Below are 25,349 nucleotides of genomic sequence, written 5' to 3'. Positions count from 1 at the left end.
TGTTAGCCATCTTGGCAACCATGCCCCGAAACCCTACCTTGTGTAAGATCAAGCATAATGGCAGCAACCATATAACTCCTGCTTAGTTGCACTGAACACCCCAGTCATCACTACCTGTGGAGAATTGTAAGGGGACTCCTCTGATCTAGAGAGTAGTACCCTTGAATGAAATGAGAAGCACAACAAGCATTATTTGTTTTGAAATATATGATGTGGAAAGAACTATATGTGTGGATTTACAGACTGAAAGACAGAGAGACAGACAGACAGGTCGGACAAGACAGAACAGGATAGGACAGAACAGGACCAGACAGGAGAAAAAAACAAGAACACAAAGAAAAACTCAAAATGGAAGTCCGGTTCCAAATAGTCTCTGTCTGCACTGTCGCTCTAGTGTTGGCGGTCCAGCTTATAAAAGCTTATACATGGATGATTTTGGGAAATGCTGCTGGGTGTTCGGTTCAGGTCCAAGATTATTGCGGGTAACTAGACAACAAAGAAAGCAGTTAGACTGACTTCTACAGTGTTTGGTTTCTGACTGTGTTATCACACAGAAGAACCTAACAAAATATATAATGAATTCCAGCAGTAACAGCAGAAACAACCAATGAGAAAGTGACCTTATAATATTAGTAACTGCAACAAAATGGCAGACTAGCTAGGTAACATTTACCTAGTCATTAACTAATCTGACATAGGCCTTCTTCACATTGCATCTAGATAGGCCTTCCTATCTTCCTCTCCAGTGCTGAAACCAAAGTGAGATCAAAGTCATGCATCACCATGGGTGCCATCTTTTTCATTTTTTTCTTTCATCCTAGGAAGTGTGTGTGTGTGTGTGTGTGTGCATGTGTGTGTGTGTGTGTGTGTGTGTAGAGAGAGAGAGGGAGAAGGAGAGGGAGAGGGGCAGAGGGAGGGAGAGAGAGAGAGTGCTCTAGAGAGAGAGAGCTCTTGAGAGAAGGAGAGAGAGAGAGAGAGAGAGAGAGAGAGAGAGAGAGAGAAAGAGAGAGAGAGCTTTAAAATCAGCACTCAAGACTTTTTTCTTCCTATCCCTGTCGCTGCCAGCACTGACACTGTACCGAGAATTGGGCGAAAGCCTATGGGATGAAAGAAACATGCACACATACACAGGTTATCGTGTCAAGCCAGGAGAGGAAGAGAGAGAGAGAGAGAGAGAGAGAGAGAGAGAGAGAGAGAGAGAGAGAGTGGAAGAGCGGAAGAAAGAGTGAGAGTGAGGAAGAAGAGTGAGAGTCTCCTGTAGCTTTATTCACCACTTATATGCCCAAGTCTACAGGTAGAAAATAACTGGGAAGCACAGTGGGAAACCCTGGCTCCTGACTACCTGGCTTATGACTTCTGTAACAAAAGGACTAGGAGACCTGAATTAATTAGGGAGAAATCCGAGAAGACCAGCCTAAATCTCAAGGATAAAGGCTGAGGAAGCAAAAAGCAGAAGTAAATTGACCACCACCCAGGTGTGGTCCGGGTGTGTCAGTTCCACATGCATCAGCCAGGCTCAGCAGAGGTCATGCAGTGGAGACACTGGGTGTTTACTACTTGGTCTTTCCTTCCTGTCCCTTAAATACATGGGAGAGGCCTCTGTCCAACAATCCCACGACTTCTTAACTGTAGCCATGCAGTTACAAAGCGGCCAGGCCCAAATCCAATATGGCTCACTACATATCCCTATCCCAATCCCCCAAAACCAGCAGTAAATCCACCAGCACCAGAGACAGAGGAAGATGAAATCTCTAGTCTGAAAAACTAGAGGAGGGAGATAAACAGATCTCTCTCTGTCTCTCTCTCTCTCTGTCTCTCTCTGTCTCTCTCTCTCTCTCTCTCTCTCTCTCTCTCTCTCTCTCTCTCCCTCATAATTTGTTAAAGTGTTCCCTTTGTGCTGTGTGGATTCTACTTTATTAAGCAAGTTTCACATCGTACTAGCTCCAAAGAGGAGTCAACAGGCTCTTGGCGTGCAGGCAGTTGTTGCCTGCTTTAAATATTTTTTGGTGGTTTTGTTTGTTTGTTTGTATCAAAACCCAGGGCCTGCCTTCGATCAACAGATCCAAACCCAGTTCTCCAAGGGAAAAAATGGAGTCAAATCTGATGTCACTGGCATTTAAGTCATCTGCCATTGACAGTCATAGGGGATGGGAATATCGTGCTTTCTCCAATGGAGATTCACCTGGGGATGCATCAACCACATATAAGGGCAGGCCTGGGGTAGAACGGGGTGGTGAATGGGGAGGAAGGATCTGGAAAGAGCTTTGCGATGGGAAACTATGATCAGAATGTTGCACAGAAAACAAAATTTGTCCTTTAAAAAAAAAAAAAAAAAAAAAAAAAAAAAAAAAAAAAAGCTCCCGATATCTATCCAAAAAGGAAAGGAAAAAAAACCGACAGCAGAACTTTACTAACTGCAAATGTTCCATCTCCCTGTATCCAACCACTCCACTCCCAGATAGGTAGATGACAGTTTGCACTTCTGTCCCAGTTGTGCTATCCAGGTTAATAAAAGGGGAACCACCTCTGTGGTTATGTTTTACACACACGAAATAAAATAAAAGGAGTGGATAAACATGCCTGGCATTTTAAGATGCCCAATGTCTTTGCAAGCTTCATTTTTTTTCATTCTTTTAAAGGTTTATTCATTTATTTTCATTTATATGAGTATACTAAAGCACTTTTCATATACACACGGCAGTAGAGTACATGGGATATCCCTTTGCAGAGGGTTGTGAGCCACTATATGGTTTCTGTGGCATGGAACTCAGGACCTCTGGAAGAGCAGAGCAGTGAGTGCTCTTAACCTAGGAGCCATCTCTCCAGCCCTTCACATGCTTTATTTAACTAAACATTAAACATGAATCAGAAACGCCAAATCTTGTAAATATGGTCGAGATTCAGCCTTATTTAGAAATCCAAAGCTGGCAGGGCGAGGCTGGGATTTGAGAGTGAGCAAAGGGAGTCTTCCTCTTTCCCTGAGGGTGTGCTATCAATTCCATTACCATTTCCAAACAGCTGGGTGTGAGTCTAACTAAGGTTTTCTTCAGTCATTTGCCATGAGCCAGAGCACTGAAAGGACAGCAAGGGATCAGACATTCACTCTGAAATCATCACTCACTGATTTCAGGCAGAAAACTTGCTCCCCCCCCCCCAAAAAAATGGCACTGCCTGGCTCAGCACTGAAGCAAAGCATGCTTGGGCAGCAGCAGTATTTCCCTGACAGTCCTTGGGGACATGCATATTCTCCAGCCCCACCCCACCCCCTCTTAGCTAGCTCCTGTCCACCCCTCCCCCTTCCCCCACATACAGGGAGCAGGCCTCCTGTGTGTGTGTGGTGGTGGGGGGAGATGGAAATATCTCTTGAGAGAGAGTTCGGGTCTCCCAAACAAATAAATAACTAGAAACTTCATTTATATCCTTTATATCATTGAGCATACAGTGGAAGAGGGAAAAGGAACAGGGAAACTAGGCCAACTGGTAGACCTCCTTTCATTTTGTTTCAAAATTCAAAGAAACAACACTACCTGGTTTTCGTGAAAGGAACAGAATGGTAAAAGTTGAAACATTGGCTCGCCACTTAATACTTTGGCTTTTAATAAAAGGGCCAACAGATCTACCTCCTATTTGGTAAAAAAGAGAATGAAAACCCACAAAAACGTTCTGTCAGCCAACTTCCCTTTAAACCTCTGTTAAACAGGAAGACTGTTTTTTTTAAAACATCATTTTAAATATTTATATATGTATTTGTGTGTGTGTGTGTCTCTATGTGTGTGAGTGCCTGTGTGTGAGTGTGTGTGTGTGTGTGTTTGTCTGTCTGTCTGTCAGTGTCATCTGTATGGAGAGGATGTGCTGTAATACTCGGGGCAGGGTGGCCCAGGGCCCATGGGTGATGCCACACCGCCTCCCCAGTCACCTTCCCTGCAGGGCCTTCCCAGAGGTCCCATAGCCGGTTTTGGGGCAACACCACGGTGGAAGGGCGCCCAGCGGGGTCCAGTCACCGACGGGGGGGGGGGCGATCACCCACCAAACTTAACCCTGGTCCTACCCGGGGGCCCCCACCGCACCCCACGCCCGCCGTCGGAGCGCCCGCTGACCCCCCTGTTGGGAGGAGCGGGGGGGGGGACGGCGACAGCGGGATGCATGGAGGGGGAAGAAAGTCGCGCGGGTGGAGGGGTCGGGAGAAATGGGGAGCGGGAAAGATCTGCTGGGGTCACTGGCACACGCGAACGCACGCCCCCAGGTTGAATCCTCTGGGCGGACTGCGTTGACCCCACCCATTTACCTCTTAACTGGTTTCACGCCCTCTTGAACTCTCTCTTCAAAGTTCTTTTCAACTTTTCCTTACTGTACTAGTTGGCTATCGGTCTCCTGCAGGTATTTAGCCTTAAATGGAGTTTACCACCCGCTTTAGGCTGCATTCCCAAGCAACCCGACTCTGGGAAGACCCGGGCCCGCGTGCCTGGCTCCGCTACGGGCCTCACACCATCCACAGGCTGGGCCTCAATCCAAAGAACTTGGGCTCCCCAGGAGCGGCATCAGGGAGTGGGTCTTCCGTACGCCACATTCCCCACGCCACGGCACACAGCAGGGATTCGGCGATGGGCTCTTCCCTGTTCACTCGCTGTTACTGAGGGAATCCTGGTGAGTTTCTTTTCCTCCACTGACTAATATGCTTAAATTCAGCGGGTCGCCACTTCGGATCTGAGGTCGCGGTCCAGAGAGGAAGGAGGAAAGGAGGGGGCGCTTCCTGCCGCGGGCGGAGGGAGAGAGAAGACAGGGAGAGGGTGCCGGGATCCCAGGCCAGGGCCTGCGACCTCTCTACCCCGGCCAGCTCCCACATCCTGGGGCAAGTCAAGTCAGCACACAGACTCAGCGGCATCCCGCTGGCTGGCACCCGAGCGGTCGGCCCCCGGCAGAGGGACGGCGTAGGAGAGGTACCTGAGACAGGCCCCGCGGTTGAGGTATGGCCCCCACCCTATCCGACGCTTGCAGGTCGCTCTCTCCACGTGCACTGGCGGGTGAACGGCGGCTGTGGACACACCGACCCACTGGGCAGGTCCCGCCTCCCACCAGACCGCAGGCAAGATGACCGAACCCTGGGACGCGGCCCCTCTCCCGCCCAGAAACCAGACCGGCCCACGCCAACGCGTCCACATGGTGGGGAGAGCAGGTGAGGACCCGAGCGGGAGTGGCGGAGCGAGCAGTAAGGAGCCACGAGGAGGGTGGCCGGCGCGCGGGGCCAGTGGATGGGGAGGATGAGGCCAGCTCAGACACCGGGCGTAGACGACCGCTGGACGCTGCCCATGTCTGAACTTCGGGAGACAGAGGGCCTAGGGGAGAGGTGCTGGGAGCAGAGTCTCAGCCACGCGACGCGCCCATCCCCCGCCATCCCCCAGAGGCGGCGAAACCGCAGGGGGGGAGGCAATTGATCCTCAAGTGACTCTCAGACAGGTGTAGTCCAGGGAGGAACCTGGGGCCACAAGTGCATTCGAAGTGTCCATGATCAAGTTAGGACACCACTGCATTAACTTTCATAAATTAATGCAATATTTACATTGCTTTCTGTACTTCTCTAAGATTATATCAAAGACTATTATATGAAGCCTTCAGTATCAAAGTCAAACTAGCTTTGGTAAGATTTGTAAGAATCTTTAATCTTAAAACATATTTTTTCCACACACACGATTCCTAGTTTTTGAAATGCCTTTTGATTTGGTTTCTCTTTCTGACATTTGTATTAACAACATATTCTATACATGAAAAATGGCTAAAAACACACGGACATTTTCAGCTAAGTCTCTAGAGTGAGAAAGACAATTTAAATGTTTTAGGGGCCTATGTAAAAGGCCCTAAGAATAAATTACTAATTCTTGGACTTTGCTCTTAAATTTGCTCTAGGCTGGTACCAGGGTGTTCCATGGTGTGTTCCATATCAAGCACAGAATTGCCAGATGTACCTCATAAATTCTTCTTAAGAGATTTATTTGCTAGTCTTCATCCCTTAAGAGCCAAAGAAATTCCTATTGCATAATGACTGGTTCAAAGAAACTCTGAATCTATACACGTACTTTTAACAGCAAATGATTTGAACATTCTGCAAATGTGTATGTGGCAGTCATTAAATGTAACAACATGTAGTCATATGCATGAGAATGTCCTCACAGACTCTGATATTTAGACACCTAGCTGGTGGTGCTGTTTGGAAGGGATTAACAGGTATGGCCTTGCTGGAAGAAGCATGTCCCAGGAGGGAAGCTTTGAGAGGTAAAGAATGTTGTTTATCCAGTCTGCTCTCTCTGCTTCTGCTCACCACCATGCTTCCCATCAAGATGTCTATTAAACTATAAACAAAGTTACTTTCTCATGGGAAAAGCAACAGGAAGGTCTCTTCCTCAGGTTTGCAGCTTACTTAGCAGAGCACCAGGATTCTCTGCTTGAGAAAGTCTGCTTCCTTGGTCTCAGTTTGCTTAGAATGACAAACACCCTAGGTTGCCTGCAAGCTGGCAAGCTGGGAACAGTGTCCTCTTGTCATTTCTCTACAAATAATAGAATATATCTTCAAACTTAAAGCCAGGTATGGTGTATTACACCTTTAATTTCAGTGTCTGGGAGGTACAATGAGGAGAATCAGAAGTTCAAGGCCAGCCCTATCTATATAATGAACTCAGGACCAGCCTCAACTACAGAACCCTACTCTCAGTTCTTATAAAAAAAAATGAACAAATAAAAGAAAAATAAATGAGAAATAAAAAATAATAACAATTCATTTGATTATTCATTTAAGAGCACGGTATGCTCACTAAAATTTCTGGTGTGAAAAGCCAGTGAGAAAATCATTATTGATGGTGTAACAAGGAGGGTATCAAGTCTGACACTGAGAAAGATATGGGTATGCATCAGGGGTGCAGCACTCGCCTGTCATTGAAGAGGCTGTGGGTTTGGTGTCAATAATTAAGGAAAAACGCAAAACCAAGAAAGCCCCACAAGAAACTGCTCACAGTTTTATAGAAAACTGTGTTTTCTATAAAAAATTGTCCCAAGGCAAAGTCACTTACTAAGTAGTGGAAATTAGTGAAATAAATATCTGAAGAGAACAAAATTTACAAATACCTGCTACTTCTCCCCAATGGGATTCTTTCCTCTCTGAGAATAATCTGTCAACTCCAGAGGAGGGGCTGAAGAGCAGCCATAATTTTAACAAACACCACACGAAACGAATGAGAACTGGAGTTGAATCTTCCAAATATACTGATCTCTATATTACCAATAAGAACTGAGGCTGGAGAGAAGTCTCAGTGGGTAAGAGCCCTGACTGCTCTTTCAGAGGTCCTGAGTTCAATTCCCAGCAACCACATGGTAGCTCAGATTAGATCTGTAATGAGATCTGATGCCCTCTTCTGGTGTGGCTGAAGAGAGTGACAGTATACTCACATACATAAGATAAATAAATTAATTAAAAAAAAAAGAAATAAGAACAAACTAGAAGTAAACAAATCAAGTTTTCCGGAAATTAAACCCCCGACAACTTCTACTAAAAGACCAAATACAAGGCAAGTGATACATTTCTCGACACTTGCATTGATACTCATTGCCCTAGTTAGGGTTATTATCACTGTGATGAAACACTGAAGCAAGTTGCAGAGGAAAGAGTGTATTTGCCTTACACTTACACTTGGTAATCCATCACTGAAGGAACTTGGAATAGGAACCCAAACATGGTAGCAACCTAGAAGCAGCAACTGGTACAGTGGTCAACCAGTGGTGCTGCTTACTGGCTTCCTCAGCTTGCTTTCTTATACAGCCCAGGACCACCAGGCCAGGGTTGGCCACACCCACAAGAGCCTGGGCCCTCCTGTATAAATCACTGAAATAACACCCTATAAGCTTGATTACAACCTGATCTTATGGGGAAGCATTTTCTCAATCGAGGTTCCCTCCTTTATGATGACTATAGCCTAGATTGAGCTGACATAAACATGGAGAGCATATTCATATGTACACGTTCATATTTCACTGAAACCAACAAGAATCTTGTTTCACATACTCAAATATTATCATGAAAATATATTAAATTGCCATTAACTGTACATGTGATTGGGTAGCAAAGAGTGTTTCAGTCCAGCCAGGACTACATAATGTTGGGGTAGAAATCTCATTTCGCGTCCAGACAAACCACAATGGGACAACAAGGTTCCGTGTGGAAATGTTTAATGAGAGAAGAGTAGAAGAGGAGAGGAGTAAAGACAGGCCATGAGCATGAGGAGGGACGGGGGAAGGAGAATGGGGAGAGAAGGGACAAAGGGGAAGAGGGGAAGCAGGGCGAAACAAGAAGCAAGAAAGGAAGAGAGTAAGAGAATGAGGAGGGGACAAGCATCCCCTTTTATAGTGCCAGGCATAACTGGCTGTTACTGAAGAGTTAAATTTCAAAAAGTTAGTCATAATCATTTGGAGCCACCCCCTCCCCTTCCTTCACTCCCTAGAGGTGAGTCATCCCCCTGCTGAGTGTGATGGATCATCCCTACCCACATTGCTGAGCAGCTAGGTTGCACGTATGCTTTGCTGATGTAACTCCGTGCCAAAAGTAACTACACCATTTGAATTAGCCAATCCTGTGTAACCTCGCGAAATTCCATGGCTTTCCCTATATAAACCCCCACCTTTAGAGGTTTGTGGTTCATCGGCCCTATGTCTCCTGCGTGAGATGCGTGGCATGTCGGCCCGAGACCTTGGTGTCGGCCCGAGATCTCATTAATAAAAGATGCCTCTTGTTATTACACTCAGTTTTTAGTACAAAATCCAATAATGTTAGTTGTTTAAATGTGTGTCTTACCATATTTCTTACACAGCTATTTTCCAAATGTGGGTTTGTCTGGTGTTCTGTACCAGCATAGAGTATTCATAGTTAACAGTGTATTTTCTTGCCACCAATACATGAATTTTTGTTGGATATGCTAAAGAGTCATAATGGTTTTACAAAGGAAAGCTAATTGTCAGAATTTTGTTTTGTTTTACAGTCAGGGTTTTCTGTATAGCCCTGGCTGTCCTGGAACTCACCTTGTAGACCAGGCTGCGTTCAGACTTACAGAGATGTGCCTGCCCTCTGTCTCTGAATGATAGGGTTTAAGTCCTGTGCCCAGCTTGATATTTTTCTTTGTCATTCTCTCTCTCCCTCTCTCTCTTTTTTTTTTTTTTTTTTTTTTTTTGCCCCTGTCAATGGATTTTATTTGGTCACAGGGTCACAGGCCAGGTATGGCCCCAGCCTTATTTGACCTTCTTCTTTGGGGCTCAGGTTGTTGGAGTGGCCGAACTTCTTGTAGCAGTTGACTACACTGTGTGCAGGCATGAGTAGCACTTGTGGCAGATCATCTTGTCACAATTGTAATTCTGGACAAGGTGACAAAGGGATGACTCGATGATGCCACTGTGCAGACACAGCACCAGGTGCAAGGTGTACTCTTTCTAGATGTTGTAGTTGGACAGGGTGTGGCCATCCTCCAAATGTTTGCCAGCAAATATCAGCTCTGCTGGTCGGTGGGATGCCTTCCCTGTCTTGGATCATTATTGATGGTGTCACTGGGCTCAATCTCAAGAGTAATGGTCTTGCCTATTAGGGTTTTCATGAAGATCTGCATGTTGGTATCTGCTACTTGGCCACCTTGTTGAAGAGAAAGAGTGGTTTGGGGTTTTTGGGATTTTTTGTTTGTTTGTTTTGTTTTTTCTTTTTAATACTTAGATCATTTTGTTGACTTCTCGGTGTTTGTTGAGGTCTGGTATAATTTGCATTTTAAATATATTTACCTGGATCTTCACTGCTTGCTCTCTCCTTTATCTTACCAGGCAGGTGTCCTTTTTTTTTGGGACTGAATAGACTTTTTTTTAAATGGTTTCTAGTCTGTGTTCTTTCACTGCCCTTTTATGAGTCAGTTTTTCACAGAATTGGCTGTCACAGTGCAATGGATTCGCAATCTTCGTCACATCGTATGAGATAAGAAAATTGAGATTTTGAAATTTTAAGTGGCTTACTCGTGCTCCAACAGATAACAGTAGCTAAATGAAAATCTGAATGGCCCGAAAAGCAACCTCATCCATAAATATAGCTATGCTTCATTAATCCAGCAGCAGGAACAGGTGTTGTAAGCCATCCAGAATTACTGCAAAGTTCTCAGAATTCTTCCGAGAATGAGCATCACACATTATACCACAACATAAAATACTAAATGAAGAGTGGGTTCCACTGAGATGGTATCATTTACTGGTAATAGAATGTCATGTCACACACTGCATGTCTCTTCCTACTGAAATACTATTGTCAAGATTATCCTGGGCAGTAGTGAGTTCTCACTTTCTCAGTGATGGAAAAGGGGGCTATATTCTAAGGCTGCTTTTCTTCTTTGTTTTGGTCATTTTTTTGGCTACTTTTAACTGTCATTTTTACCCAATCTAGAATCACCTGGGAAGAGAGTCTTACTTAGGAATTGTTTCGATCATGTTGGAGTATAGACAAGTTTTGGTGGTTGTGGTGGTGGTGGTGGTAGATATCTTGAATTTTTTTTTTAATCTCAGCACCCAACGACTATCTTACTCTTGGTACCAATTTTTGTTCTAGTCTTATTTGTCTTACTGTCATTACATATCCTGGCAAGATCAACTTAGGGAACAAGGGATTATGGTGGCTTGAATGAGAATGGCTGCCAAAGGTTCATATGTTTGAATACTTAGTAAGAAGTCCTAGCTCACTATGGGCAGCACCATTCCCTAGGTTGGGCCCTGAACTATATGTACAAGTGAAAAAAGCTACTAAGTAACTATCCGTGCAAATATGCTCTCTTTACTCTTGACTGTGAATATTCGTCAGCCATCTGCCTCAAATTCCTGCAATTCCTATGATTTTCCTGAAATAATGGACTGTTACCTGAAATTGTAAGTCAAATAAACTCTGTGTTTGTCACTATTCTATTGCTATGAGGAGATACCATGACTAAAGCAACTCTTGTAAAAGAAAACATTTAATTGGGGGCTTGCTTACTGTTTTAGAAAATCAGTACACGTTATCATTGCCAGAAGCAAATAAGAAGGTGCTGGGGCAGTAACTGAGGGCTGTACATCCTAATATATCCCAGAATGATACACTGGACTTTGAAACCTCTAAACTCACTCCTTCAATAACATGCCTCCTTCAATAAGGCCATACCTATTCGGAAAGGCCACACCTCCTAATCCTTCTCAAATAATTCAACTCCCTGATGACTGAGTATTCAAACACATAAGCCTATTGGGGTTCATATACAAAAGAATGTAAATGACTAAACTAAATACTACACCAAGGACTGTGGAGAACCAACCCACTCATTGGACATTCTGTGCATGTGATGGCTTGTACTGGGTAGGGTTTTTCCTAAAAGGAAGAAACACACAATGTAAAGCTATAAAATTATAGGATACCACAAACTGTGGCTTTCCTCTTTGTGAAACATTAACAGACTTTAAAAATTCGGTTTTTACAAAAATCACGAGCAACAGAATACTGAGGCAGCCACATGCCCCTCCCTCTATAAGAGGTCTGAAATGGCACTGTTGTTTTTTCCTGATCTTTGAGAAGAAACAATCAGACAATTTCAATTGGGCTCTATTGAAAAGCCCTCACTGGGATCTAGAGGTGAGGTGGTCTATTCAGATATTTTGATGTTCAGAAGCCTACCTCCAAAAAGAAAACCGGACCAACCAACTTAGCCTCAACACAACCCTTTTCTTCTGGTCAACTTTAAATAGTGGGAGGGAAAAATAAAACAATAAAAGCCTAAAGCATAATAAGGTTATGAGGAGGTAAAGAGCTACTCTATTGATAAAAAACTCCACAAAGGTCCACTGAGGTTATCCAAAGCTAGAACTGAAGCATATAGATTCACTGAATCCCAGACAGTTATATAACACAAGTGTCATGTATTTTACACACTTCAGGGCCCCTAAGAATTGCACCCCAAGCACCATCAACTGTGTCCTGTGTATTGAGGACTTACACATTCTGTTTAAGTAGTTTCTGACTACATGTGTTCTCTACTGTGTGGTGATATTTTGGTACTATCCCTCTAGGACCTTGCCCATCCTACAGGCTTGCCTTCTCTTGGGCATGCTTGAGGTTTTAGGCACAGTCAAAACAATAGGCCATTTCTTTCCATTCCCCCTCTGTACTGTTAAGTCAGCAGTCAGCAGAAGATAAAGCAACTTGGATTGGACTAAAGGTACCTTTGCTGAATTATAATTAATTTTGTTAGGCTTTCCGTTTTAAATTTTCATCGCATTTTTATGTGTATGTATGTGTATACGTGTATGGGTACGGAGGTCAGAGGCCAACTTGTGGGTGGTAGCTCCTTCTACCATATGTGATCCAGGTATTGAATTCAGGTCATCAAGCTCTGTGGCAAAAGCCTTTTGCTGAGCCTTCATGCTGGTCCTCAATTTTTATAATAGTTCTTCATGAGGAAAATGGACTTGACAAACAGATCTTATATTCAAGACTATTATTACTGTTGGCGAACTTTCCCATATTGATGTAAAAGGGTAAAAAAAAACCCTCCTAAACATTAATGATTGAACAAGGTGAGCATTCAACTAAGTGGGTGGCTCCTCAGCTAGGCTTTGAGAAATTAGAAATCTACAGAAATAGCCAACCCCAGGAGTTTAATGTAGTCCTTGTTCTGTCTGAGAACAGAATTTCGACTAGATGTTGACCCTTCACATCATTGTGTTGAACATTGAGCATCCTATTTCCCCAGTTCATCCCTCTCCTGTATTTTGCTGAAATCTGTGGCACTGCTCTGTGTAAGGTGATGCCATTATGGAGCAAAGCGAGTCCGGGATAAGGCATACCCTGTCATTGGATGAGAAGGAAGGGTAGGTGGGGAAAAGTCTAGGAAGGAGGGAGGAGAAAGAGAGGTGAGGAAAATCAAGATGGAGACAACAGAGCAGGATGATCCAGGTCCAGGTGGATAGTTTTCCAAAGCATTGTTTAAATTTGGCTTATGAGAAAGGAACAGATCTATAGAGATAACAGTACTTGTTTGGTTCACATGGTATAAAAGAAACCAGTATGTTTACTTCCCTTTGACTCACTCTTTTTGTGAGCTACATCTTAAAAGGACAAAGTTTTGCATTTTGCCATATATTCATAAGTGTATATTCATCCAAATTACTGGCAGTATTTCATTATTTTTGCCTAAGAAGATGTTGTCTGATTCCTGGCAGCTATAGTGACTGGTGTTTGCAGGATGCTGGGATTCGGACTGCAGGCCTCATGATCGTACAGCAAGTTCTTTCAACCTGGGAAGTATCTGTCTAATCACCAGAGTTATAGTTTATAAGAAGGCGAATATAGATTTAAACATGGACACTAAGGGAGGAGAAACACACATGAAAGAAGGACAGGCATGAGAGAAGGGGAGGCAGATGTGGGGAGTTGAGCTGTGTAAAGCAAAGACAGAGTGAGCTGGGGCCAAGAACAGATAATTAGAAAAACTTTTAATTAATTAATTAATTAATTGATTAATTAATTAACTCATTAATGTATTCTGTGTCCATATGTCTATATATGTTAGTGTGTGTATATGGAGACCAGAGGACAAATGAGTGGGGAGGTCGTCCTCCTACACCATGGATTGTAGTGATAGAATTTGGATCCTCATAGGTGATGACAAATTCATTTACCCCTTTTAAAAGTGACAATTTTTATTTGTGTGTGTGTGTGTGTATGACAGGATTTGTATGTGTGAATGTTGTAGAAATGGTTTAATCCTCACACAGGGTTTCTCCCCTGCCTCTGACCACTTAGTTCCTAGATAAAAGACACCCACAAGCTTTATATTTACATTAATCAGTAAAGGAGCTGGGCAGATATGGATCCTCTTGCTGTTATGTCTGTTTCACAGCCAATAATCCCACTATAAAATTAAATTTCCTATGTGTGGGCTTCTCTTAACTCCAATTAGCCAACCTACCTGACCCATGGAGGCTTCCTCCTCCCTTCACATTCTTTTCCCCTCATGGTTCTTCTCTGATGCCAGAAGTCCTGGAATGCTAAACCCTGTCTCTGTGTCTTCCGCCCAGCTGTTGACTTTTGGCATCTTTATTCACTATCAGAAATAATTTGGGGAAAAGATCACATCTCATCACTTGGGTCTACTTGTGGACTCTTGTCTCTGGGACAATCAGGCCTTGGGGGTCTGCAGTTAGCATTACAATGCAAAGCAACAGACCAAACCTCAAAACAAGGAGGTCAGGGGCATCGGTAGGAGTCAGGTTTTAGTGTAGGTCCCAGGTATTGAACTGATTACATCTGGCTTGGCGACGCAAGAACCTTTACCCATTGAGCTATCCAATTGGCTCATATCATATCCAAGAAATCATTGACAAATCCACTGTCAAAATATTTACCTATTTTCTTTTTCTAGACTTCAGTAGTTTTGGTCTTATGTTTAAGTCCATTTTAAAATCTATTATGAATTAATATTTATATATAGTGTAAGCTAATGGTCCATCTTCTTTTGCATGTGATATCCCAGTTTCACTAACTCTCTTCATTTAAAAGACTGTCCCATTGATTTCTTACAGAGAAGCCCCTTTAAATACAGATGTCCCTGGATTGCACTATACCTTAAGGTCCTCAGTTGTAAGTAACTGCCTAAGTAGGAAACTGGTGGCTAAGGTAAGGGAGAAAGGTACTGAGAAGAGAGATAAGTGTGGGCCCAAACCCAGCTTCTCTCTCCTTGTCTAAGAGTGGCCCCAGGTTGCTTTCTCTACATTTGTGGTACATTATGTGTTACTAAAATGGACACAACAGTGAACTCATTGTACATTTGTTTTAGTTAACAAATATTTCTTGTAACTATTAAGTGAGGGTAAGGTAGCACTTTGTATCTGTATATGACCACAGCAATGAGACTGAATAAAGTCACTCAAAGCAGTTGCACTTACTTGTTTTGGTTATTGGTTTGTTTGAGATAGGATCTAACTACATAGCTATCTAGCCTCTGTTGGCTTGAACTCAGAATGCTCTTGCCTTAGCTTCTTCCTGTGTTCTGGGATTACAGGTATGATTTACTGTACCTGGCTTGTTCTTCTTATGTCTCCTCCCCACAACACCGCCATTACCACTCCTAGGTAGCCCAAACCAGCCATAACTGTTCAGCCTCAGTCTTCTGAATGTTGAAATTATGGGGGCGTGGGGGGGAAGGCAAGCTTCCGTTTCTTTCATTAATACTTCATATCTTTAGGAGTTACAAATGCCATTAGCTGTATTTGGGAGCATTTTGTCAGGGTGTGATAAATAAGCTCTTTCTTATTTATTGTATAAGTAATTTTCTTAGTAAATATGTGAAATGCCACTTGTGGAAAACCTGATTGTTCCTAATGAAGATAGTTCCTTTGAAAAATATTAAAATTAAGAATCAAATGTGGTAGTCTATGCCAAGACCCAGTCTGAGTCAGTAGGATAACTTTGAGTTCTAGGCCCTCCTTTGCTATAGAAACCCTATGTCAGAAAATCCAAAAAATAAGCAAAATTAAGTAAAGCTTACCAATGCCCACGTAAGCAGACAAAAGGAAGTTTTAATGGGGTGTGAGAGGCCTCTTAACATGTACATTGAAGTCCAGAATGAGCTGCTACTGCTGTGCCCATCAAAAAGGACACATGCGCTCTCTGCTCCCAAACCCCGTGGGGGAGAGACCTCACCGCCTGATCAGGTGGGCACTCCTGAGGCTGCAGAGCGGAGGAGACCACCAACACTGCCCACCCCTGCCCACATCCCTGGCCCAAGAGGCAACTGTATAAGGCCTCTGGGTTCCCGTAGGGGAGGGCCCAGGAGCGGCAGGATCCCTGCGCCTGAGACACCGTCAGAACCTGAAGGAAACAGACCGGATAAACAGTTCTCTGCACCCAAATCCCGTGGGAGGGAGAGCTAAACCTTCAGAGAGGCGGACACGCCTGGGAAACCAGAAGAGACTGCACTCTGTGCACATCCAGACGCCAGAGGAAAACACCAAACACCATCTGGAACCCTGGTGCACGGAGGCTCCTGGAAAGAGCAGCGCAGATCTTCCCAGTTGCTGCCGCCGCGGAGAGGACTTAGGCAGTACCCCACGAGCAAACTTGAGCCTTGGAACCACAGGTAGGAGCAACTTTTCCCCTGCAAGAAACCTGCCTGGTGAACTCAAGACACAGGCCCACAGGAACAGCTGAAGACCTGTAGAGAGGAAAAACTACACGCCCTAAAGCAGAACACTCTGTCCCCATAACTGGCTGAAAGAAAACAGGAAAACAGGTCTACAGCACTCCTGACACACAGGCTTATAGGACAGTCTAGCCACGGTCAGAAATAGCAGAACAAAGTAACACTAGAGATAATCTGATGGCGAGAGGCAAGCGCAGGAACCCAAGCAACAGAAACCAAGACTACCTGGCATCATCGGAGCCCAATTCTCCCACCAAAGCAAACACGGAATATCCAAACACACCAGAAAAGCAAGATCTAGTTTCAAAATCATATTTGATCATGATGCTGGAGGACTTCAAGAAAGACATAAAGAACTCCCTTAGAGAACAAGTAGAAGCCTACAGAGAGGAATCGCAAAAATCCCTGAAAGAATTCCAGGAAAACACAATCAAACAGTTGAAGGAATTAAAAATGGAAATAGAAGCAATCAAGAAAGAACACATGGAAACAACCCTGGACATAGAAAATCAAAAGAAAAGACAAGGAGCTGTAGATACAAGCTTCACCAACAGAATACAAGAGATGGAAGAGAGAATCTCGGGAGCAGAAGATTCCATAGAAATCATTGACACAACGGTCAAAGATAATGTAAAACAGAAAAAGCTACTGGTCCAAAACATACAGGAAATCCAGGACTCAATGAGAAGATCAAACCTAAGGATAATAGGTATAGAAGAGAGTGAAGACTCCCAGCTCAAAGGACCAGTAAATATCTTCAACAAAATCATAGAAGAAAACTTCCCTAACCTAAAAAAAGAGATACCCAGAGGCATACAAGAAGCCTACAGAACTCCAAATAGATTGGACCAGAAAAGAAACACCTCCTGCCACATAATTGTCAAAACACCAAACGCACAAAATAAAGAAAGAATATTAAAAGCAGTAAGGGAAAAAGGTCAAGTAACATATAAAGGCAGACCTATCAGAATCACACCAGACTTTTCACCAGAAACTATGAAGGCCAGAAGATCCTGGACAGATGTCATACAGACCCTAAGAGAACACAAATGCCAGCCCAGGTTACTGTATCCTGCAAAACTGTCAATTAACATAGATGGTGAAACCAAGATATTCCATGACAAAACCAAATTTGCACAATATCTTTCTACAAATCCAGCACTACAAAGGATAATAAAGGGTAAAGCCCAACATAAGGAGGCAAGCTATACCCTAGAAGAAGCAAGAAACTAATCGTCTTGGCAACAAAACAAAGAGAATGAAAGCACACAAACATAACCTCACATCCAAATATCAATATAACAGGAAGCAATAATCATTATTCCTTAATATCTCTCAACATCAATGGCCTCAACTCCCCAATAAAAAGACATAGATTAACAAACTGGATACGCAATGAGGACCCTGCATTCTGCTGCCTACAGGAAACACACCTCAGAGACAAAGACAGACACTACCTCAGAGTGAAAGGCTGGAAAACAACTTTCCAAGCAAATGGTCAGAAGAAGCAAGCTGGAGTAGCCATTCTAATATCAAATAAAATCAATTTTCAATTAAAAGTCATCAAAAAAGATAAGGAAGGACACTTCATATTCATCAAAGGAAAAATCCACCAAGATGAACTCTCAATCCTCATCTTCGATTGGTTTATATACAAGTGTGCAATTTCTAGGCTTGAAAGTAAAATGATGCTATCTGGTGCTGGATAGAGGAGCCTTATTTTTTATTATGGCAGCTTGCTATTTTTGTAACATGGTGATTTGTTTGAACACAATAAAGTACAGTAGTAACTGATCTCCCCCTCTTCCTGGATGAGTGAGGAGATGATTAAATGTTGATGTCAGCATCCATGAGCATATTCAGATGAGCTTCTGCTTCTGTTGAAAAGGATGCTGTGTTTGATTGTGGTCCGAAGCTTTGAAGCACTACTTGGCATCTCCTTCCTTGGAGGTCTCACTGTTTAAACATAACAGATTTGATAGCTTATTGGTAAGGTGAGGTCCAGCTTGTCTCCACTAGGTCATCTTCATGTGAATCTGGTGGTTATACGGTTTTGTTCTAGGGATATTTCATTTTTTTAATAACGGTTTTAGCTGACATTCATGGAGAGAATGAATCCTTAGAACTGTGCCACTAGTGAAAGGAAATCCTGTCTAGAGTATGTTTCTTTACAAAGCTGTGTCACACCATCCTTTGGGCCCTCTGCTGGAAAAGTAGAATCAAGTCTCAAATAATGCCTTTTAAATTGTATCCTCTAGTATTATAGATGTAGGACAGTACTGTATCATACCTCTGTGGATGTAAAATAGCTTGTACCTGCTTTATGATACGTAGTAGTGACCGTGCTTTATCAGAGCTGTTTTTAATGATGTTGCTCAGAATGTTTTCTTTCCAGATGATGATTGAGAAGCTAATTTAAAAAAAAAATGGTGCCAGGTACCACAAGAGTAACAGAACTGTGCTGTTTTCTCGGGTTTTGTTTTTTTACTGTTTTTTTTTTTTTTAATGGAGTATGCTGGATGTCTCTACAGTTTTGTTCAGATGAGTGCAGAACCTGGAAAAGCTGTTGCTGCTGTTGATGTATAACACTTCTATTATTGGTCTTTTTATATAAATATAAATATATATATACAGATATATAATTTGAATTTTTTGAAACTTTACCTGTGCTGTCAACTTTGGAAAAAAGTATCCCCGTTTACTGTGTTGAGTTGGCACTGTACAGAAATTAACAGCCATATTGGTCTAGAAATGTTGAACTTAAGTTTTTTCCATTTGTACAGGGGTAACACACTGTATTAAATATGTAAGGTCTTATATACGTGGGTTTGATTACAAAAACTAATAAAGTATTCTCTAAATTAAAAAAAAAAAAAAGGACACATGCTTTAGTAATCCTGTAAGTCAAGAAGCCTATTGTAAACATTCTAAATCCATGCCGCTCTACCATTCCCCTTCCATTGAAGGGAAGCCAGCTGGCTGACTGTTCTGGTATGTTGAATGGAACAGGGCATAGTTATATTTTATAGTCACTGATTGGCTGACATTTAATATTTTTGCCTTAATATTTCTTTACAGTTTTAGCTTACAGAACCTTTCAGTGGTTGAGGCACTTTGGGCAACTTTCATAGAGTCATATGAAAACAAGAAGTAAGAACTGTGTGGTACCATGAAAGACAGTCTGGTTCCTGGTTGAACTAAGGCTAGAAATCCCGGTGACACTGAAGAGACAGTAGGCATTTCGCCTGACTCCTGGGAAACTAGGCAGATCACAAGCCCACAGCCCTCCATCAGTCACAGAAAGGTAATGCCTCAAGTTCCTCCACAGGTAGAGGACATGGCCTGTGGTCTCATAGACTCAAGACATTTCTCCATTTTAATGAGGTACCAAAGGCCTGGAGGCTTAGCCAATAACCTTTCCTTCCTAGATATTTCACCCTTCAAAAGGTACTTAATCGCAAGTCCACCCTAAGAAGTGGAGTATGCTTTTCACCATGCCGATAAATATCGTAAAACCATGGACTGCCTCATTTTATTGGGATTCACCATGGTGAGCCACAGAGAAGGCTTTAGACTACAGAGCCAGCATCTAATCTCCTGCAGAAGGCCTTCCTGCTCTCCCAACCACAGCAACCACCACAACCAAGCCAAACCAAGCACCCCCTCACCAAGCAAAGCCTCTCCTCAAAGGACTAGCTAGAGACCCCCTTCTTTCCCCTTCAGCCTGGGACTAGATCCAGTTCCATGGGCCCCAACTCTATTCTCAACTCTTCTGTGGCATTCAGGGGCACCTGGATGCCTAAGAGCATAAGAACCCGAAAGCCCCTGCCTTGTTGCAGGCCCAAGGAACCTTCCCAATCCCTCAGGCAGCTCCAGTGGTCCTGTGCCTCAGACTGCATTTCATCATCCCCAGAGCAGTGTACCTTGACTTCCCATACAACCACTGGTCGATGGGGTAAGTGCAGTCATCTCCCACATCCCGCCTATTGCAGCCTTGCCCTGTGGCAGAGTGGACATGGGACCCACACAAAACTACACTGAGGAATTTTACACTATTTTTAGCTGACTAGTTTAAATCAGTCTCATCTGTTCAAAACTCTTTACTTTTAAACCTTGAGGAGACTCTATTCAGAACTTAAATTTAAAACTTAAATAAGAAAAAGACTGCTAAAGACAGGATTAAACAATGGAACCCTCCTTGCTTGACAAATTTACATTCAGTTCTCTTTACTCTGGTCACATCACTACCTAATATTCACATATGGCCCCACATGGGGATTTTCTGATCACTAGTCAGTCACATTTCTTGTTAATAGGTGAAGAGATCTGAGGCTCACTGCTCTTGAATATACTCTGTATAATACCTAAGGTGGCAGTCCTTTGACTAAGATCTGAGCTGAGGTCTTTCATCAGTAAATCCTTTCCATTGTGTCTCTCTGTAGCGGTTGGATGGTGCCTTTAAGTAACTTTATGTTTTGTATCGTTTTAAAGGGATTCTAAGTCTGTTCCAATATGATTTTTGCTCTGCACTGGCAGGATAGAATCCTGTGATAAATCACTAAAGTGTTTTGAGGACATTCCCCAAATGATGGGCATAATGTGTTGTAGATTTATGAGTTCATGTCTAATTTACTTTTAAGCTTAAGTTTTTGACATCATCATTGATAGTTTCTCTTTTAATGCTGCAGAATATAGAGAAGTTGTGGGCTGATTTATTTTGTGCATTGTATTTTAGACACTGTTTCTCACTGATGCTCACCTGAGATGAGCAAACACCATACAATTAGCTTTGGAAACCCAATCACCTCAAACAAGGTGATTTTTACCTACAAGTCTAGCTTTATAATTGATGACTTGTCAATACAGAACCATTGCTTCCTAATGAGTCAGCATAGTAAAGAGGACACATTGTAATTGCAAAAGTTGCTTGGAACAGGAAGAAAAACCTCATTTTTTGAACTATGCCTCATCATGTTATTTGTATCCTAATCCATTGCCCTCTTCCCTTTAGACAAAGTCTTATTTAAATAAACAGACAAGTCTTGTGGAGTGGGGAACCTCTCTATAGATAAGACCACAGAGACATCGATAAACTATTTCCTTTCTGGTGATCGTTATGGATTAGCAGAAATTTATGCTTTTATACCATGACACCTCATAGAGTATAATCCTATAAATGATTTGTAGTAATTTTCCACATACTACATGGTTTTTTTTACTATCAATGAGGTTCTAATGCTGGAGTTTTTTCCTATACTACTTTTAGGAGAGAATTTGTGATATATATGTTCAGAGTTTGAGTCTGAATTTTCAAAATTTTTTCTATTAAAGTGTTTTATTTTATTTTAATAATATGCATGTGTATGTAGTACCTGCTTGGTGGTGATGGTGGGTATGCACACATGTGAATGAAGGTGCTGGCATCCAGAGAGTGTGTCTGAGCTTTTGGAGCTGAGTCAGGTGGTTGTGAGCTGCTAGATGTTTTTGCTTTGGCCAAACTCTGATCCTCTGCAGGAGTATTATATTCTCTTCTCTACTGAAGCATCTCTTCAGTCCTGGAAAAAACCTTTTTGTTCATTTTCCTTGTTTGTTTTTTGTTTTTGTTTTTTTTTTCTTGGAAACAGGTTCTCACTATGTGTTAGTTTTCTGTCTAATCTCCACTCCCACAGTTACTTGGTAATGAAAGAACAAAAGGAAGAACCCCAAATTGGGACTCTCGCTCCAGTGTCGGGATGGCGGCATGCCCCAGGAAGGTCGAGAAGCCATTCATGGTGTAATAACAAGAGGCATCTTTTATTAACGAGATCTCAGGCCGACACCAAGGTCTCGGGCCGACATGCCACGCATCTCACGCAGGAGACAGAGGGCCGATGAACCACGAACCTCTAAAGGTGGGGGTTTATATAGGGAAAGCCATGGAATTTCGCGAGGTTACACAGGATTGGCTAATTCAAATGGTGTAGTTACTTTTGGCACGGAGTTACATCAGCAAAGCATACGTGCAACCTAGCTGCTCAGCAATGTGGGTAGGGATGATCCATCACACTCAGCAGGGGGATGACTCACCTCTAGGGAGTGAAGGAAGGGGAGGGGGTGGCTCCAAATGATTATGACTAACTTTTTGAAATTTAACTCTTCAATAACAGCCAGTTATGCCTGGCACTATAAAAGGGGATGCTTGTCCCCTCCTCATTCTCTTACTCTCTTCCTTTCTTGCTTCTTGTTCTCGCCCTGCTTCCCCTCTTCCCCTTTGTCCCTTCTCTCCCCATTCTCCTTCCCCCGTCCCTCCTCATGCTCATGGCCTGTCTTTACTCCTCTCCTCTTCTACTCTTCTCTCATTAAACATTTCCACACGGAACCTTGTTGTCCCATTGTGGTTTGTCTGGACGCGAAATGAGATTTCTACCCCAACATTATGTAGTCCTGGCTGGACTGAAACACTCTTTGCTACCCAATCACATGTACAGTTAATGGCAATTTAATATATTTTCATGATAATATTTGAGTATGTGAAACAAGATTCTTGTTGGTTTCAGTGAAATATGAACGTGTACATATGAATATGCTCTCCATGTTTATGTCAGCTCAATCTAGGCTATAGTCATCATAAAGGAGGGAACCTCGATTGAGAAAATGCTTCCCCATAAGATCAGGTTGTAATCAAGCTTATAGGGTGTTATTTCAGTGATTTATACAGGAGGGCCCAGGCTCTTGTGGGTGTGGCCAACCCTGGCCTGGTGGTCCTGGGCTGTATAAGAAAGCAAGCTGAGGAAGCCAGTAAGCAGCACCACTGGTTGACCACTGTACCAGTTGCTGCTTCTAGGTTGCTACCATGTTTGGGTTCCTATTCCAAGTTCCTTCAGTGATGGATTACCAAGTGTAAGTGTAAGGCAAATACACTCTTTCCTCTGCAACTTGCTTCAGTGTTTCATCACAGTGATAATAAACCTAACTAGGGCAATGAGTATCAATGCAAGTGTCGAGAAATGTATCACTTGCCTTGTATTTGGTCTTTTAGTAGAAGTTGTCGGGGGTTTAATTTCCGGAAAACTTGATTTGTTTACTTCTAGTTTGTTCTTATTTCTTTTTTTTAAATTAATTTATTTATCTTTTTTTTCACATTTTTTTTTTTTATTAACTTGAGTATTTCTTATATACATTTCGAGTGTTATTCCCTTTCCCGATTTCCGGGCAAACATCCCCCTCCCCCCTCCCCTTCCTTATGGGTGTTCCCCTCCCAACCCTCCCCCCATTGCCGCCCTCCCCCCATAGACTAGTTCACTGGGGGTTCACTCTTAGCAGGACCCAGGGCTTCCCCTTCCACTGGTGCTCTTACTAGGATATTCGTTGCTACCTATGGGGTCAGAGTCCAGGGTCAGTCCATGTATAGTCTTTAGGTAGTGGCTTAGTCTCTGGAAGCTCTGGTTGCTTGGCATTGTTGTACTTTTGGGGTCTCAAGCCCCTTCAAGCTCTTCCAGTTCTTTCTCTGATTCCTTCAATAGGGGACCTATTCTCAGTTCAGTGGTTTGCTGCTGGCATTCGCCTCTGTATTTGCTGTATTCTGGCTGTGTCTCTCAGGAGCGATCTACATCCGGCTCCTGTCGGTCTGCACTTCTTTGCTTCATCCATCTTGTCTAATTGGGTGGCTGTATATGTATGGGCCACATGTGGGGCAGGCTCTGAATGGGTGTTCCTTCAGTCTCTGTTTTAATCTTTGCCTCTCCCTTCCCTGCCAAGGGTATTCTTTTTCCTCATTTAAAGAAGGAGTGAAGCATTCACATTTTGATCATCCGTCTTGAGTTTCGTTTGTTCTAGGGATCTAGGGTAATTCAAGCATTTGGGCTAATAGCCACTTATCAATGAGTGCATACCATGTATGTGTTTCTGTGATTGGGTTAGCTCACTCAGGATGATATTTTCCAGTTCCAACCATTTGCCTACGAATTTCATAAACTTGTTGTTTTTGATAGCTGAGTAATATTCCATTGTGTAGATGTACCACATTTTCTGTATCCATTCCTCTGTTGAAGGGCATCTGGGTTCTTTCCAGCTTCTGGCTATTATAAATAAGGCTGTGATGAACATAGTGGAGCACGTGTCTCTTTTATATGTTGAGGCATCTTTTGGGTATATGCCCAAGAGAGGTATAGCTGGATCCTCAGGCAGTTCAATGTCCAATTTTCTGAGGAACCTCCAGACTGATTTCCAGAATGGTTTTACCAGTCTGCAATCCCACCAACAATGGAGGAGTGTTCCTCTTTCTCCACATCCTCGCCAGCATCTGCTGTCACCTGAGTTTTTGATCTTAGCCAATCGCACTGGTGTGAGGTGAAATCTCAGGGTTGTTTTGATTTGCATTTCCCTTATGACTAAAGATGTTGAACATTTCTTTAGGTGTTTCTCAGCCATTCGGCATTCCTCAGCTGTGAATTCTTTGTTTAGCTCTGAACCCCATTTTTTAATAGGGTTATTTGTTTCCCTGCGGTCTAACTTCTCGAGTTCTTTGTATATTTTGGATATAAGGCCTCTATCTGTTGTAGGATTGGTAAAGATCTTTTCCCAATCCGTTGGTTGCCGTTTTGTCCTAACCACAGTGTCCTTTGCCTTACAGAAGCTTTGCAGTTTTATGAGATCCCATTTGTCGATTCTTGATCTTAAGAGCATAAGCCATTGGTGTTTTGTTCAGGAAATTTTTTCCAGTGCCCATGTGTTCCAGATGCTTCCCTAGTTTTTCTTCTATTAGTTTGAGTGTGTCTGGTTTGATGTGGAGGTCCTTGATCCACTTGGACTTAAGCTTTGTACAGGGTGATAAGCATGGATCGATCTGCATTCTTCTACATGTTGCCCTCCAGTTGAACCAGCACCATTTGCTGAAAATGCTATCTTTTTTCCATTGGATGGTTTTGGCTCCTTTGTCAAAAATCAAGTGACCATAGGTGTGTGGGTTCATTTCTGGGTCTTCAATTCTATTCCATTGGTCTATCTGTCTGTCTCTGTACCAATACCATGCAGTTTTTATCACTATTGCTCTGTAATACTGCTTGAGTTCAGGGATAGTGATTCCCCCTGAAGTCCTTTTATTGTTGAGGATAGCTTTAGCTATCCTAGGTTTTTTGTTATTCC

General features: G+C 42.9%; 1 pseudogene; it reads right to left on the bottom strand.

Moving 5' to 3' along the window:
- Positions 1-25,349, bottom strand: part of Uba52-ps20 (ubiquitin A-52 residue ribosomal protein fusion product 1, pseudogene 20) — a 282,754-nt pseudogene that overhangs the window by 241,182 nt on the left and 16,223 nt on the right.

This window comes from Rattus norvegicus, chromosome 2, assembly GCF_036323735.1.
Source record: "Rattus norvegicus strain BN/NHsdMcwi chromosome 2, GRCr8, whole genome shotgun sequence".
NCBI classification, from domain to species: Eukaryota; Metazoa; Chordata; class Mammalia; order Rodentia; family Muridae; genus Rattus; species Rattus norvegicus.
The sequence above is the reverse complement of the archived record's forward strand: the minus strand, read 5'-3'. Positions and strand labels throughout refer to the sequence as shown.